Source organism: Podarcis filfolensis (genome assembly GCF_964270895.1).
Source record: "Podarcis filfolensis genome assembly, chromosome: 14".
NCBI lineage: Eukaryota > Metazoa > Chordata > Lepidosauria > Squamata > Lacertidae > Podarcis > Podarcis filfolensis.
In genome coordinates, this window is record NC_139616.1 from 48,238,133 (window position 1) to 48,255,725 (window position 17,593).

The 17,593-nt window shown below is 45.8% G+C and overlaps 1 protein-coding gene across 1 annotated transcript in view; it reads left to right on the forward strand.

Moving 5' to 3' along the window:
- The first annotated feature begins 409 nt into the window (after positions 1-409).
- The window catches only part of ELFN1 (extracellular leucine rich repeat and fibronectin type III domain containing 1), a 269,308-nt gene continuing 252,124 nt past the window's right edge, over positions 410-17,593 (forward strand). The window contains exon 1 of the mRNA XM_083585663.1: positions 410-529. The gene's annotated coding sequence lies outside the window, so the exon portion shown is untranslated. The remainder of the gene's footprint in view (positions 530-17,593) is intronic.

A 17,593-nucleotide genomic window follows, 5' to 3' on the forward strand; every position in this document is an offset into this window, starting at 1 on the left:
CGCATGTGCGCAGACGCGCCGCTGCGGGTTGCGTTCTTTTCATGTTGCGAACGTGCTTCCAGAACGGATCCCATTCACAACCAGAGGTACCACTGTAGCTGCTTTTAGTGTGGACATCACGTGACCACAGTCCAGTCCTAAATTCTATATCAGGGGTCAGCAAACTACTGCCCAGATGCGGCCCACCAGGCTCATAAATCCTGCCCGCGAACCCTGCAGCCCACTCTGTCAGTCCCTGCGCTAAACCGGCACTGTGCGGAGGCCTTGCTGCGTGGGGACTGACTTCTGCGACACTGTCACAGCTTCAGATGGGCTGCAGGAAGGTCCTGCACCCCATCTGAAGCCGTGGACGCCTCTGGGCGAAGTCCCTTCCTTCCCGCTGAGGCAGCAATCTATGGCCAAGAGCTGAGCGGGAGGAAGCAGTGGCAGCTGGGAAGCTGCCTCCATCGCCTAGCCCAGTGGCATGGGCTTTGTGCCTCGCGGACCCCTGGCTGAGGCAGAGGATGACGGCGACACTGCTGAAGACGAGGTGGCGTTGGTGGCTGTGGCGTGAGTGGTGGCGTCGGCGGGTCCTTTCGGTAGAGGGGGGTCCTTTCAGGAGAGCATCAGTCTGGCCCCCCACAAGGTCTGAGGGATGGTGGACGGGCCCCTCCTGAAAAAGTTTGTTGACCCCTGCCCTATACAGTGGTACCTCTGGATGCGAACAGGATCCGTTCTGCGCATGTGCATGACGTAATTTTGAGCATCTGCGCACGCACGAGCGACAAAACCCAGAAGTAACACACTCCGTTACTTCCGGGTCGCTGCGGAGCGTAACTTGAAAACGCTCAACCTGAAGCAGGTTTAACCTGAGGTATGACTGTACAGCTTGCTGAAAAGCTGCAGCCTGAAGTTCAGCGACTTGCCACAGGGGGCAGCCACACACACAGATCCCAGCAACTCCCAGGAAGAGATGAGAGTCAAGTGATCGGGAAACATCTCCCAGTATCCATCCTGACTCCACGGGGTTTCATGCAATGCCAGAGAAAAATGCCCAGGGAAAGGGAGAAGCTGCAACGGAGTGGTCTGCTATCTTTCCCTTCATGTCAAGGTTGCCTTGCCCTGTATATGCCCACTTTAAAATGGAAAGCATAATTCTGGTGGTCAACAAAAGAGGTTCAACAAAAGAGCCAGTGTGGTGTAGTGGTTAAGAGCGGTGGATTTGTAATCTGGTGAACCGGGTTTGATTCCCTGCTCCTCCACATGCAGCTGCTGGGTGACTTTGGGCTAGTCACACTTCTCTGATGTCTCTCAGCCCCACTCACCTCACAGAGTGTTTGTTGTGGGGGAGGAAGGGAAAGGAGAATGTTAGCCGCTTTGAGACTCCTTAAAGGGAGTGAAAGGCGGGATATCAAATCCAAACTCCTCTTCTTCTCTCAAGACAAATCTTTTAAAATGTAGTATAAATATCAACAGCTGGGAAAAACTGGCTTGCGAGCGCTCCCATTGGAGAACAGCCTTTACCAAAGGTGTCATGGGCTTTGAAGACACTCGAACTCAGGACGCGAGGGAGAAACGTGCTAAGAGGAAGGCACGCTTGGCAAATCCACACCGTGATCAACTCCTGCCCGGAACCCAATGTCCCCACTGTGGAAGGACATGTGGATCCAGAATTGACCCCCACAGTCACTTACGGACTCACTGTATATTTTTTTAAAATAATATTTATTAGAGTTTCAAACAATCACAAAAATGACAAAAAATAACAAAACAAACAAGAGTAAGAAAAAATAAAAAATAAAAAATACAAAGAAGTAAAACCAGTTAAAAACAAGTCAATCCTTCCATGTCTTATCTTTCATTTGCTTGTTTCCCTGACCTCCTCACACCTCCCTTTTTTGTATTCTAGTTCAGTAGTTGTTTCAGCAAATCCTTACCATTTTTTCCTTTATCTTAATAGTTTATCTTAATATATTGTAACTTTACATTCTCACCTGTTAACACTCCATTTTTACATACCCCTTTGTAACATTACTGCTAAAACCACATAACTTCATTCCAACATCCCTCTAACATTCCTTAATTTTGGACTTCCGGGTTGGCGCCATTGTTTAATGGCGGATTCCCTCCGAGCTCCGGAGGGAATCGGCTCCGTAGCGTCTGGGTCTGGCCGCTGCGGCGAAGCGGAGACCCTTAAAATCACAGGCGCGGATGCCTGTGAACACAGAGACTCGGCGGGCACCATTTGCGCCCCCCCAATCCGCGACGGAGCCTTTTTAAAGGCTTCGGAACGGAGGCAGGGTGGGGCGTGGTGCTGAGAGTACTCCCTCGCCTACGGAGTGAAGCCGCAAGCCATTGACAGAGAGCGCCAACTTCTTCCAAGACCGATTGGACTCTAAAATATAAACCCGTGAGTAATACGGAGATTGGAATCTTAAAATTTTTTAATTTTGGATTTGGAACGAGCGGGAAGGGGCTAAAAAGGAAGTCCACCCCCCCTCTTTGTAAACAATTTAAAGCAAAGGACTGGGCAGCTAAGGTCGAGAGAATTTGTTTCTTGTTTCTTTTTAATGAAAGATCCTGACTTCACGGTTTCGACACTATAAGAAGATTTACTGGAGGATAAAAAGAATTTTGGGAGCTGAAATTTCACCCCCCCCCCCCGAGACCCTGGAACGTCCTATGAGAAAGCCTGTTGTATTGAGGATTTTGACAGCTGTCAAGTGAGCTGTCAGCTGGAAAAAGAGAACATTGTTTCTGCTGTTTTTGCTGGTTTATTTGGTACAACTTGTTGAAAATAAGGAGGGCTGATACAAAATAACTGGACTTTTGGTTTTGAGCCGAAAGGAACATTAAGGAACTAAAATCCCCCTAGAGGGGTAATAGGGACACTACACCACAAAAATGGCTGGAGTATGTAAAATCCAAGCAGAATTGGACAGAGCACTCGTTCTCTTGGGAAACTTGCAAGATGAATACAATGCTTTGTCTACAGAGGTATCATTACTACACTGGACAGTAAACAACAGTTTTGAGCCTGATAAGGACTTGAAACAGGAAGCCTATTCAACTGAACAAATACATGAAACTGAAAGTGTAGATATGATGGAGCAATATGTTGTTTTTGAAGAAAATGAAGGAGGAGCAGGAGATTTGCAGGAGTCAAAGGAGAGTTACAATATGAGGCCTGACATGATGATAAAAAAGGACAATAAAAATTGGATGTGGAAAGCCTGGTCTGAATGGGACTTTGGAAAATGGAGAGATCCCCTTTGGAGGAGATCTGAAGACCTGAGGATTACAAATTTGTTGAAGGTGAAAGCTGGAGCTTTGGGGACATATGGATCTGAAAGAAATCTGAAACAAGAGTTGGAGTACCCCATAGGCTTTGTTTTTAAGTATGGAGGACTGGCTGGAAGTAACATGGAGTCTGTTGGGCCGGAGCCCCTCCGAGACTTGGGGCTTAACATCAAGGACTATCAAAGAGACCGGCAGAAAGGAACTGAGAGAGATATAAGGGCCTCGGACGTGAGATCTCCAGGCTAAATAAATAACATAAAGACTGATGGATATTGGTTGGGGACTGGAACCGGGAGAAGGGTGGGTGGAGGTTGGGAATCCAAAGGGTACATAAGGATAATTTGCTTTTTATATTTTGTTAGTGGTAAGGAAATTGGGTAAATCGTGGAAGGGAAATTTTGGTCGACTTTAGGAAAAAGGCTTAAGAATAATTAATGAGGTATAAGTATTGATGTGTGATTTTAATAAGGTAAAATTGGTTTTTTCTTTTTAAATTAATTGAAAATAAGGCTGTTAGAAATAAATTGAGGAAATGGAAAAAAGAAGTAAAGTAAAACAATAGTATGTTAGAACAAATGTTTAAGTTAAGGTAAAGAAATAAGTTAAGGACTTGCTGAACTGACAATTTAAATTGGAATACAAGAAGGGGAGGTGTGAGGAGGTCTGAGAAATAAGGTTAAGAATAATAAGTATCAGAAATTTTAGGTGGTTTTTTTCTATTTTTTTTTCTTTGTTTAGTTTTGAATATTATGTATTTTTGTGTTTTTTGTTTTTTGTTTGTTTTTTTTCTGTTTTGTTTTGTTGTGTGTTTCTTGAAAATGCCAATAAATATTTAATAAAAAAAAAACAACATTCCTTAATTTTACAATATTTCTGTAGATAATCTTTAAATTTCTTCCAATCTTCTTCTACCGACTCTTCTCCCTGGTCTCGGATTCTGCCAGTCATTTCCGCCAGTTCCATATAGTCCATCAGCTTCATCTGCCATTCTTCCCGGGTGGGTAAATCTTGTGTCTTCCAATACTTTGCGATGAGTATTCTTGCTGCTGTTGTTGCATACATAAAGAGAGTTCTATCCTTCTTTTGCACCAATTGGCCGACTATGCCCAGGAAGAAGGCCTCTGGTTTCTTCAGGAAGGTATATTTAAATACCTTTTTCATTTCATTATAGATCATCTCTCAGAAAGCCTTAATCCTTGGGCATGTCCACCAAAGGTGAAAGAATGTACCTTCATTTTCTTTATATTTCCAACATTTATTATTTATGTTGGAAATGTTATAAATAAAACTTATGGACTCACTGTTAAGACAGTGTTCATGGAAGACAATCTTACTTGGCTACGAGGGATCGCCAAAGAAGAAGAAGATATGCCCACTTGACTGCTTTGATCAACGTAACTTTTCTGAGAAATCAATCTATTCATGCAGCAGCATTTACACTTTGGAACTCCCTGCCTATTGACACCTGCCAGGCACCTTCACTGCACTATTTTCGGGGCCTGCAAAAAAAAACATTCTTTAGACAAGCCTACCCAGATACTTGGGGGACGCGGGTGGTGCTGTGGGTTAAACCACAGAGCCTAGGGTTTGCCGATCAGAAGGTCGGCGGTTCAAATCCCCATAATGGGGTGAGCTCCCGTGGCTCGTCCCTGCTCCTGCCAACCTAGCAGTTCAAAAGGACATCAGAGTGCAAGTAGATAAATAGGTACCGCTCCGGCGGGAAGGTAAACGGCGTTTCCGTGTGCTGCTCTGGTTCTCCAGAAGTGGCTTAGTCATGCTGGCCACATGACCCGGAAGCTGTACGCCGGCTCCCTCGGCCAATATAGCGAGATGAGCCCCACAACCCCAGAGTCGTCCACGACTGGACCTAATGGTCAGGGGTCCCTTTACCTTTTACTTACCCAGATACTTAGGAAGCTGGTGCAAGTTTTAATCTATTTTGAACATTTAAAATTATTGCCGTTAATTTTCCTTATTTGCGATTTGATTGTTTTATCTTTTTTAGAAACCGCTTTGAGGTTAATATGCCCAACCCAAGGATGTATTAAATACATAAAATCCAAATAAATAAAAAGGAAATGTCAGGCTTGGCCCAGTCTGGTGAGCCGTACAATGAAATGCCCCTTTTCATTATTCACGGGATGAGTACGTAGATGGCAAACCTTCGGCCTCCCAGCCTAGCATACCTCCCTGCCGCTCTGATTAAACATGTTCCTCATTTCGCAATGGAAAGTCATGAGAAGCCAAGAAAGAATCAAATAAAGCAAAAATTAAAAACACCCTTCCCTAACCCCCAGTTCCATCACCCAGCCTATCCAAGCTGCCAAGTTTCCCAGCTGATATAATTTGCAAGGGATGAGAAATTTGCACCCTGGGAAATTTGGAGAAGCGACGCATGGCAAATATTTGGCATCTCTACGATGGAGCGTATTCAGAAGAAATGTTCAGCAGTACAGTGGGGGGGCGGTTTCTGTTCTCACACGCGTGAAACTTGGCAACCTTCCCCCCCACCAATGTAAAATAACTTGGCTGTTTGCAAAACAGTTTTTAAATACCATAAGGCACCATCCACTTAGAAGACTAACAGCCTGTAAAATGTCATCGTTTTTTCATTTTCCAGTTAAGCTAGATTACCAAAAAAAAAAATCCCAATTAAACAAATGAGAACCCCAGTGAAGGAAAAAATATATATAACAATGAAACAACTTTTGGATCCAGCCAAACATTATTCCTGATGCTCCCAAATGTTGTTTTTAATTATTATTTGCAAGGTGAGCTCTCTCTCTCCTTCTCTCTCTCTCTCTCTCTCTTTCTCATTAATGACTTTCTGCTGAAAAGGCAGACCTGCTAATCCAGGCATTTGATGACTGGTGGATACTTTCCACAAACACCTTCAAATCAGTAACTGTAAAGACAGTGCTTTTTTTCTAAAGAAAGGTTTAGGGGTACTCTCGTTTTGACTCAAGAAAATCACCATTTTATCGTTCCAACTGGGGAAATTAAATACAGCAAATGGACATAGGGAATAGCAATGGAACATACAGTTCACCGTGCTAGAGAAGTAACAATTTTTTTTATTTTAAAAAATTAGTTTCTTCTCCCGTTAGATTCACAAAATGTTTAGGGGTATGCGTACCCCTACATCTCCCCCAGAAAAAAAGCACTGTGTAAAGGTATATGATCGCTTTGAAACATTTTTACATTGCAGTAAGGTTAAGGCTTACTGAGAAATGTTATACAATTAAATGAAAAAGATGTTCAAAATAATGTTTGCAAAAAAACCCAGAAGCCTTTCTCTTGGGAATTATAGGAACAGAACTACCTAAATTATATAGAAACTTATTCATGTATACGATTACAGCAGCAAGAATGTTACTTGCCCAAAAATGGAAAGAAGAAGAAGTCCCAGCAAAGGAAGGAGGGATAGAAAAAACTTGTGGAATATGCAGAAATGGCAAAATTTACCGGAAGAATGAGAAATCAAGGTAACAATTATTATTTTTTACAAAAGAATGGAAATGGTTTCTTCAATATTTACAGATAAATTGTAAACAGATAGAAACACTGGCAGGGTTATTGTAATAACCTGCAGTTACATAAGAGTATATATTTAAAGAAGATAAATAAATGAGTAAGTTATTAATTTGGATATGCAGAAGATATTAAAAACAAATTTAAGGAACTGCAGGAAGAGGGGAAAGGAAGTCAAGTTTCAAAATGTCAAAAGGATTGTAAAATCAGTGAAATGTATACAGTGGACCCTCCGGATATGAATTAAATTCATTCCAGGGGTTCGTCCGCAACCCAGAAAGTCCATAGGCAGATGGGCCTCTTCTGCACATGTGTGCGTGGCGAAACCCGGAAGTATACACTTCCAGGTTTGCCGCTTTCATAACCCAAAAGTTACTTATCCAGAGCGGTACATAACTAGAGGGTCCACTGTATATCTGAATTTGCCTAAATCTCTTTCAAAGCCGTCCAAGTCGGTGACCATCACTGCCCTCCTGTGGGAGGGCGTTCCACAGGTTAACAATGTTTCCCACCCCCTGGGCTATGGTCTGTCTTTGGGGCCGTGGGTAGGCAGAGGTCCCCCTTGGAGTTGGGGCTGCCCTGACAAGTCCCTGCGCTTTATGCTACGGTCCCCCTGGCCCTGACAACTTCCGCACAGGGTCTGGGCTCCTGCCAGCACCACGGCATAAGAGAATATGCTGTTTATGAATTGAATTATTGACGCTTTCCTCCTTTACTTATTAATGAACCCAGCCGATCCGGTGTCAGTGGGCCTCACTTTGTTTTGACGTGACCTGAGGTCGCTCCCCATGATTTTTTCATGAGCAAACGCTGAGGGTGGGTTCAGTTTCCCATCTTGTCTTTTAAGGGACATTATTGACACTGGCTTATGAGCACCAGAGGATAAACAAGTCTCTCACCCACCTATCTGAGACCTTGAGACGAATCCCTTTGCTGAGTGTAGCTTGTAGCGAGGATGCGGACGGGACTCTACAGGCGCTCACGTTAGCGGAGAGGGCTGGAGCGCTTCCACAAAAAGGAGCGCCGGTCTGTATACACACACGCTCCTTTATAAGCAAATATTTTCTTCTAGATGTGAAGGAAACAATATAGATCTGTTCTGCTGGCTTGCGTGGGGAAAGGAAAGGAGGCTCCAGGGCCTCGTTATTTCCATCTCAAAGATGCGCCGTTTGAACACATTCCCGGCGTAAGAAGAAAAAGACGCCTTGTTGACTAGGAATCAGAGGCTGGTTTAACATGTGTGGCTTTTGCTAGAAATAATTGGGGGAAGGTTGCGCAGTGTGACGTTGCATTGGTGTTTGCCCTGTCGATCCACTGACCAGTGGTCTATGTAGTTTTATGTCACATTCACACCATACCTTTGCCGCATCAAGCAGTCGGACCCTTACCTTTCCCGCCCCGACCTGGCCACAGTGATCCATGCGACGGCCACCTTCAGGCTTGACTGCTGTAATGCACTCTACACGGGGCTGCCCTTGAAGCTGTCCCAGAAACTCCAGCGGGTGCAGAATACTGCAGCGAGGTTCCTCATGGGGTCTCTGACATGGGAGCATATTCACCCAGTGCTTTTCCAGCTGCACTGGCTCCCAGTGGAGTACAGGGTCAGATTTAAGGTGCTGGTTTTGACCATTAAAGCCCTAGGACCCTCGTACCTACCGGACCGCCTATCCCGGTATGCCCCACAGAGGACCTTAAGGTCCATATATAGCAACACCCTAGAGGTCCTGGGCCCTAAGGAAGTTAGATTAGCCTCAACCAGAGCCAGGGCCTTTTCAACACTGGCCCCGGCCTGGTGGAACGCTCTGTCTCCTGAGACCAGGGCCCTGCAGGATCTGATTTCTTTCCGCAGGGCCTGTAAGACGGAGTTGTTCCACCTGGCCTTTGGCTTGGAACCAGCCTGATCCCCTCCCCCTCTTTCCTTTTCCTCTTTCCTTTTCCTTCTGTAATGGAACTCCTATTTGGGGACTTCCCTGGCTTTTTTTCTGACCCATGTAGGACCAGTCTGGATAGTTAGCCTTGGTGAAGATTTGACATTTTCATGTCACCATTTTCATTTTTGCATATTCTTATTAACTTTGTTGCTAATGCCACTTATTTTCAGTCCAACATCATTTTAACATTCATTAATTTTACAGTGTTTCTGAAGGTAGTCTTTAAATTTCTTCCAGTCTTCTTCCACCAACTCTTCTCCCAGGTCACGGATTCTGCCAGTCATTTCCGCCAATTCCATATAATCCATCACCTTCATCTGCCACTCTTCCAGCGTGGGTAACTCTTGTGTCTTCCAATACTTTGCAATAAGTATTCTTGCTGCTGTTGTTGCATCTCTTCCCTCAGCTACATTTCCTGGAGTGGGTTAACGATTAATCCCTCTTCATGAGGAACTCTGGAACTGTATTTTATTTATTTGTTTGTTTGTTTGTTTAAAATATGTGTATGCAGTTGTGTCATAAAAAACATATCAAAGCAGTTTACAGCAATAAAAACATAAACCATACAATGAAAATAGTTTTAAAAGTTCAAAACAGGCATCAGTTGACCATTGTGAAAGGATGTACTCTTAACTGCCTACATAGGCTTGGTGGAGCATAACAGTTCTCACCAGACGCCTATAAATTGGCACAGAAGGTGCCCACTAAGGGGCATAGGAAGGGGTGTGGGGGGTGCGGTCTGCCCCGGGTGTCATCCATGAGGGGGGTGACAAAATGGCACACTGTGGGGGGCGGTGGCACGTACTGTGGGGCCTGGCCTGCAGTGCACCTGAGCCACACATATCTCCTGGGAGTGACGCGGTGGCTCAAGACCCTGTGCTGCCTAAAATGGCAGCGTAGAGCTTACGTCTGCCAGGCGGACTCCGTGGGCAGCTTGCCGTGGTGCCCCCGTGGGCGGCTCACCCTGCCCCCCCACTCCTGGTGCCTGAGCAGCTAGCTCCGCCCCTGCGCCCACTGAATCTCTATTGGCAGAGAGTTCCACAGGACAGAGCCTAAGGCACTACAGTGGTACCTCTGGTTGTGAATGGGATCCATTCCGGAGGCCCGTTCACAACATGAAAAGAACGCAACCTGCATCTGCGCACGCGCAGGTTACGATTTGCTGTTTCTGCGCATGTGCCTGACGTCATTTTGCGCATCTGCGTATGCACGAGTGGCGAAACCCAGAAGTAACCCTTTCTTGGACATATCCTGAAAGAATGTAACATGAAGCAGACATAACATGAGGTATGACTGTAAAGACTTGGTTTCTGGTTGGTTGTCAAACCAGCCTCACCAGAACCTCTGAAAGAGGGAATAAAGATAAAGGTAAAGGTACCCCTGACCATTAGGTCCAGTCGTGGACGACTCTGGGGTTGCGGCACTCATCTCGCTTTATTGGCCGAGGGAGCCAGCGTACAGCTTCCGGGTCATGTGGCCAGCACAACGAAGCCGCTTCTGGCGAACCAGAGCAGCACACGGAAACGCCGTTTACCTTCCCGCCGGAGTGGTACCTATTTATCTATTTGAACTTTGACGTGCTTTCGAACTGCTAGGTTGGCAGGAGCAGGGACTGAGCAACGGTAGCTCACCCTGTTGCGGGGATTCGAACCGCCGACCTTCTGATCGGCAAGTCCTAGGCTCTGTGGTTTAACCCACAGCACCACCCGCGTCCCTGAGAGAGGGAATAGCCCCCTTTAAAAAAAAGCCCTGCCATTCCCCCTTTTTTCTCTTCGGCCCTTTTCTCTAAATTCAAAAGACCCCCAGCGCACGAGCCTCTCTATTCAGGAAGGTGCCTGTGCGTTGCCCTAAATGCCCAAGCCCGTCCTCATCCTGGGGAACCAAATAGCTGTTGCCCACCCCCCTGAGCTGAACCAACAAGGGGGGCAGCCCCTCTGTCTCCCCTCTCTCCTGGTTACGTCTAAATTGCATCTCTTGGCCTTCCTGCAGAAGTAGGTGGGGGTGGGCCTGACAGACGCAGTGACACCTTCCCTGCTGCGCTCCCAGATAATTGGGTGAGGCAGCAAATGTTTTATTAACTGATTTCTCTCCCTTTCGCCTTGTTAGGCCTTTCTCTGAACCTGCTGTGTCAACAGTGGCTTTTTTTGAGCTGCAGAGAAGACCTGTCAGTCTGATGAATCCTGACCGTCACCCTGCATTCCCCCCCCACCACCATCTTCTTAGCCGGTCTCTAATGGGGAGGCATCTTCCAAGCTATCGTTTTGTCTTTTTTATTCCTTCCTCTCTTTAATGCAGTTAGCAGCATCTGTTTTGGATTTGACTAAATATAGGTCTAAAAGGCCACTCCGGAGCCCAGGCTCCTTTTCAGATGAATGCGTTGTGAAAGGCAGGTGGAGAAACACTTGTTTATTTTGCAGCCCTGTCTCGGATTTGTAAAGATGTTCTTCCCCGCGATAGACGCTGCTCTTCTGGTGCGTTTTGGGAAAGGGGAAGAAAGATGTCTTTGTAGATACCTCTGTAGGCGCGGGATGCTGTTTGCGGTTTCTAAAGAAGGAAAAAGTATCTGAAATGCAAAGAGGGGGTTGGTACCCGGCTCCCTAGACTCCCATTGAGCATTATGTTCATAATTTTTTTAAAAATATCACTTTTATTGATTTTCCAATAAAAACAGCCAATCAAGATATCCGAACCATAATCCAATTTGAAATAATAAACTAAAATAAAGAAAACAACCAAATTGTAGTTCAAATTGTAATTATTAATTTTTCCGAGCTACCCATAGTCTGGACCTCAGAAGCATATCTCCAAATCTTCATTCGTTGCTTTCATATTTTCCGCCTTCTGATCTTAACACTTTAAAGTTCTCCGTCCTTGGCTATGCGATTCTCAGTCATGTCCAAAATCATATATCCTTTCATCCATCGAATACAGCTTTATTTGTAAATATATTTTTTTTCAACTGTCTATTTAGCAGCGCAGCTTTTCCTGACTTCATTCCAATCTTCCAATCCGGACTGTTGTGCAAGTTTATCCTTTGAAGTTTAACAACGCAGCAACTCCCAAGTTGTTAAACCACCCCAATCCGGGCTGTTGTCCAAACCTTTCTTTTGAGATTTAATGACAGTACCTTCCACGTTGTTGAGTTGTCACTTAGATTGTTGGGCAGACTTTTTGCAATATTAGCATTATGTTCATGATTAACCATCCACCCACTGCAAACCAATATACTCTCCAGCAAAACAAAAGCCTTCCGAAAGCCTTCTTCTTCTTCTTCTTCATCTTCATCTTCATCTTCATCTTCTTCTTCCAGTCATACCTTGGTTCTCGAATGCCTTGTGACTTGAACGTTTTGACTCCTGAACGCCGAAAACCTGGACACGAGTGTTCCAGTTTGCAGAAGTTTTTTGGAAGCCGAGCATCCGACGCGGTTTCCACGGCTTCTGATTGAGTGCCGGAAGCTCCTGAAGCCAGTCAGAAGCTGTGTCTTGGTTTTCAAATGTTTTCGGAAGTCGAACAGACTTCCAGAATGGATTCCATTCGAGAACCAAGGTACAACTGTATTATGATTGTTACTGGGTGGCGCTGTGGGTTAAACCACAGAGCCTAGGACTTACCGAACAGAAGGTTGGCGGTTCGAATCCCGTTGCTCAGTCCCTGCTCCTGCCAACCTAGCAGTTCGAAAGCACGTCAAAGTGCAAGTAGATAAATAGGTACCGCTCCGGCGGGAAGGTAAATGGCGTTTCTGTGCGCTGCTCTGGTTCGCCAGAAGCGGCTTAGTCATGCTGGCCACATGACCTGGAAGCTGTACGCCGGCTCCCTCGGCCAATAAAGCGAGATGAGCGCCGCAACCCCAGAGTCGTTTGTGACTGGACCTAATGTTCAGGGGTCCCTTTACCTTTACCTTTACTACTACTACTACAAATTCAGAGGAACAGGGTCTGTCTGAATGCTGTTGTCCCAGTCAAGTTGACTCTGGATAGAGGTGGATTTAGGGCATTGGGCGCAAAGCCTTGGGGGTGCTACAGGGGACGCCACAACAATGACTCAGAATGGATTGTGAGAGGTGAAGGGGTGCTGAATTTTGGTGTCACTGGGCACCACTGGAATTTGAGACCTCAAGATCCACCACGACTCTGGAACAGCCTTCTCTGCTTGCCCTCTGGATATGGAGGAGCCAATGGTTAGAGTGCTGGGCTAGGAGCTGAGAGACCAGGGTTCAAATCCCCACTGGGCCATGATGAAGCTCACCTTGGAACACTCACTGCCTCTCAGCCTAACCTACGGCACAGGGTTGTAGTGACGATGACATGAGGATGGGGAGAACCAGGTATGCCACCTTGAGCTCCTTGGAGAAAAAGGTGGGATAGCAAATAATAGGGAAATAAATTTGGAAGCCAAGCCTGATGAGGAACGGTTGAAGGAGCTGGGTATGTTTAGCCTGGAAAAGAGGAGACTGAGACGAGATATGATCGTCATCTTCAAATATCTCAAGGGCTGTCATACGGAAGAGGGAACAAGCTTGTTTTCTCCCGCTCTGGAGGGTAGGACTCGAACCCATGGCTTCAAGTTACAGGAAAGGAGATGCTGACTAAACTTCAGGAAGAACTTTCTGACAGTAAAAGTTCTTCAGGAAGAACTTTCTGACAGCCTGAGAAACAGTTTCTATCCAAATGTGATTTTGGTTTTAAACGTGGTGTAAGGAGTCTCTATGGGAGTGTATTGTATTTTCAAAATGGGGTATCAGAGTTTCTAGGGGGCTAAACAGGTTGGGATAGCTGGGATAGCAGGCTTGTTGGTTTTGAATGTCTTATGTAGATTTTTTTTTCCAATTTCATTGTTCTCTATGGGACAATGACAATAAAGATTATCGTATCGTATCATATCGTGTTTGACAGTGAAACAGACTCTCTCAGGAGGTTTTAGACTCTATTTGAGGTTTTTAAACAGAAGTTGGACTGCCATGGATGCTTTAGCTGTGATTCCTGCGTGGCAGGGGGTTGGACTAGATGACCCTCAGGGTCCCTTCCAACTCTATGATTCTAAATAAATGGCCACTGTGAGAATGGGATGCTGTGCTGGATCTTGCAGGCCTGATCTTGCAGGCTTCGCTTATGTTATTAAGGATACCAGTGCTCCAACAACCGCCAAGACCTGCTCTTGGGATATAAGACTTGTGTTGTGCTCTGTTTGAGCCAGTTGCTTCTTCCCCCTTGCCCAAGGGGCTACTGGATCCCTGGATCTGGTTGGGGCCTCCTGCCTCTTCCTGCACTCTCCTTGCAACCTGCCCCCTCCTCTTGTTGTTTAGTCGTTTAGTCGTGCCCGGCTCTTCATGACCCCCTGGACCAGAGCACACCAGGCACTCCTGTCTTCCACTGCCTCCTGCAGTTCGGTCAAACTCATGCTGGTAGCTTCGAGAACACTGTCCCACCATCTCGTCCTCTGTCGTCCCCTTCTCCTTGTGCCCTCCATCTTTCCCAACATCAGGGTCTTTTCCAGGGAGTCTTCTCTTCTCATGAGGTGGTCAAAGTATTGGAGCCTCAGCTTCAGGATCTGTCCTTCCAGTGAGCACTCAGGGCTGATTTCCTTAAGAATGGAGAGGTTTGATCTTCTTGCAGTCCATGGGACTCTCAAGAGTCTCCTCCAGCACCAGAATTCAAAAGCATCAATTCTTCGGCGATCAGCCTTCTTTATGGTCCAGCTCTCACTTCCATACATCACTACTGGGAAAACCATAGCTTTTACTATACGGAACTTTGTCGGCAAGATGATGTCTCTGCTTTTTAAGATGCTGTCTTAAGATGATGCCCTTCATGGATCACTGCCTTGCTGTGGTGAAGGGGCTTGAATAACTCAGAGAAGCTATGAACTATGCCGAGCAGGGCACCCAAGATGAACAGGTCATAGTGGAGAGTTTGGACCAAACGTGATCCACCTGGAGGAGGAACCGGCAAGCCAGTCCAGTATCCCTGCCAAGAAAACTCCATGGACAAAGTCAACAGGCCCCCTTCTGCACCACTGACTTAATCCCTTCTTTTCACCACGGGCCTTTAGCCACATGCCCAGCCCAGGACTCTGTGATGCTGCCCGCTGCCTGCTGCGTCCAACTGACCTAAATGCAGCATCTCCCCTGCCTGCCAATCACTGTGTGGCAAGTTCTCACTTGGGCCATGCGGAAATGCCCTTCCAAGGCCTGTGTTATTAAGGTAAATAAGTAAAAAATCTGGGTAGCCAGCTGTCACTTGGAGATGCGCCAACACTGCGCTTGCTCTCATGATGTATCTCAGTTCTTGTTGGCCATGATGGCTGTTCCCTGCCTCCACAGGTGGAGACACACATGCTGTGGGAGCTGGTTGAAGTTAAATCCTTCAAAGACAGAGGTCCTTTGGCTGGGTCAGGATGATATGGGATGGGGGGGCAACTCCCATCTCTTGTGGGGGCGCAATTAGTGCCAGCACCATCCGTTAAGAGTTTGGGTGTAATCTTCGACACCTCCCTTTCCATGGAGGCGCAGATTGCAGCTATAACAAAGGCGGCATTTTTTCATCTCCGCCAAGCTAAGCAGTTGGCTCCTTACCTCTCTCGCCCTGACCTAGCCACTGTGATCCACGTGACGGTCACCTCCAGGCTAGATTATTGTAACTCACTCTATGTGGGGCTGCCCTTGAGACTGACCTAGAAACTCCAGCGGGTCAGAATGCTGCGGCAAGACTCCTCGCCGTGAGATCACATTCACCCGGTGTTATACCAGCTGCACTGGCTCCCGGTGGAGTACAGGATCAGGTTTAAGGTGCTGGTTTTAACCTTTAAAGCCCTATATGGCCTAGGACCCTCGTATCTATGGGACTGCCTCTCCTGGTATGTCCCACAGAGGACCTTACGGTCTTCAGACAAAAACATCTTGGAGATCCCGAGCCACAGGGAGGTTAGGCTGGCCTCAGTCAGAGCCAGGGCTTTTTTGGCCGTGGCCCCGATCTGGTGGAACACTCTGTCTCAAGAGACTAGGGCCCTGCGGGACTTGACATCTTTCCGCAGGGCCTGCAAGACAGAGCTGTTCCACCAGGCCTTTGGCCGAGGCACAGTCTGACCCCCTCCTTCTGTAATCCTCATAGAAGTCTAGCCCAATGGTTGCCATTAATTTGATTCTGAACTGATTTTAGAATTAATTGATTTTAGAATGTATTTCAGTTAATTGATTGCGATTTTATGTAAACTGTGTTACTTTTACTGTTGTTAGCCGCTCTGAGCCCAGCTTCGGCTGGGGAGGGCGGGATATAAATAAAAAATTGTTATTATTATTATTATTATTATTATTATTATTATTATTATTCTGAAGACCAGTTGTTGGAAACTGCAGGAGGGGAGAGGACTCTTGTGCTTGAATCCTGCTTGCTAGTTTCTCAATAGAGGCATCTGGTTGGCCACTGTGAGAACAGGATGCTGGAATAGATGTTCTTCTGTTTTATTTCCCTTCATTTCCCTGCTCTCTTTTTTTGTGGGTTGCGTATGTCCAGTTTACTGGGGGATACATAACCACAGGAGCATCTCAGCCTTTGTTTACATCCCAGTGACTATTATGAGTCCCTCTTATTTTAGGGCTGAGATTAATGCTCTAAAACACATAACTCTGCTCTGAATGCATTTCTGAAGATTTATTTCGATGCCTCCTGGAGTCGCCTCCAAAATATACATGAGAATGCCAGATCATTACTTTCCTAAAATGATAAGAGTAATGGAGAGGAAAGAAACCTTTTATTCTTAAATTCAAATGCCCATTAAGTGCTACACTTTTTATCTTGGCTCCAAGTTCTCTGTAGTCGTGTTTGCTGCTGTATCTCAACCCATACAAATAAGCCCAAATGAAAATATGTGCGATCGGGGAAATGGGTGGGGGGCAATTATTCATGGGAATTCTCTCTCGGCTAATCCCAGCTTTATTTCCACCGCTGAGTGACAGAGATTCCTTTTGTCACTTCACAGCAGCGAGAATACAGAACAGGGAAATTTCTGGGCCGGATATTCCGATCCGACCTTATCAATGCAGATTTACCTTTCAGAAATAAATGCCGGCATCTGAATGAATGCGAGTTCACGCTCTTTTCTATTGGGATGCAATCTGCTGATTCAGAGGCACGCAGAAACCTCCCTCCCACTTTTCTTTATTGCATAAAACTCTTGTCTAATAGCAAAAGAATCCTTGGAAGCAAAATCCCCTTCTGCATTAAGGCCCTCTACTCTGGCTCCCCCAAAGCCAGGGCCATCAAATGGTCTGGTTTTCAAACAAATAGTGTATTTTTCGCTCTATAAGACGCACCAGACCACAAGACACACCTAGTTTTTGGAGGAGGAAAACAAGAAAAAAATATTCTGAATCTCAGAAGCCAGAACAGCAAGCGGGATCGCTGCGCAGCGAAAGCAGCAATCCCTCTTGCTGTTCTGGCTTCTGTGATAGCTGCGCAGCCTGCATTCGCTCCATAAGACGCACACACATTTCCCCTTACTTTTTAGGAGGGAAAAAGTGAGTCATAGAGCAAAAAATACGGTACTTCACATGAAACCAACCAAACCCGGTCCATCAGCCAAAGAATGAATGTAGAAGCCACAGGGAGCATGCTTCAATGTTCCTTTCCAAGAACATGCACAACAACTTTGTTATTAAGAACTGGTGCCCAGGTTTACTGCTGTTTTTTGTTTGTTTTTTTAAAAGCTTCCTCTCTCTCTCTGTCCCTTTTCCTGCTGTGTTTGATTTATTTTACTTCTATCCTGCTTTAGATTCAAATGACTTGCAAAGCGGCTTACAAAAAAATTAATGGCAATAATATATAATAGAACATCACAGATATAGAACAATTAAC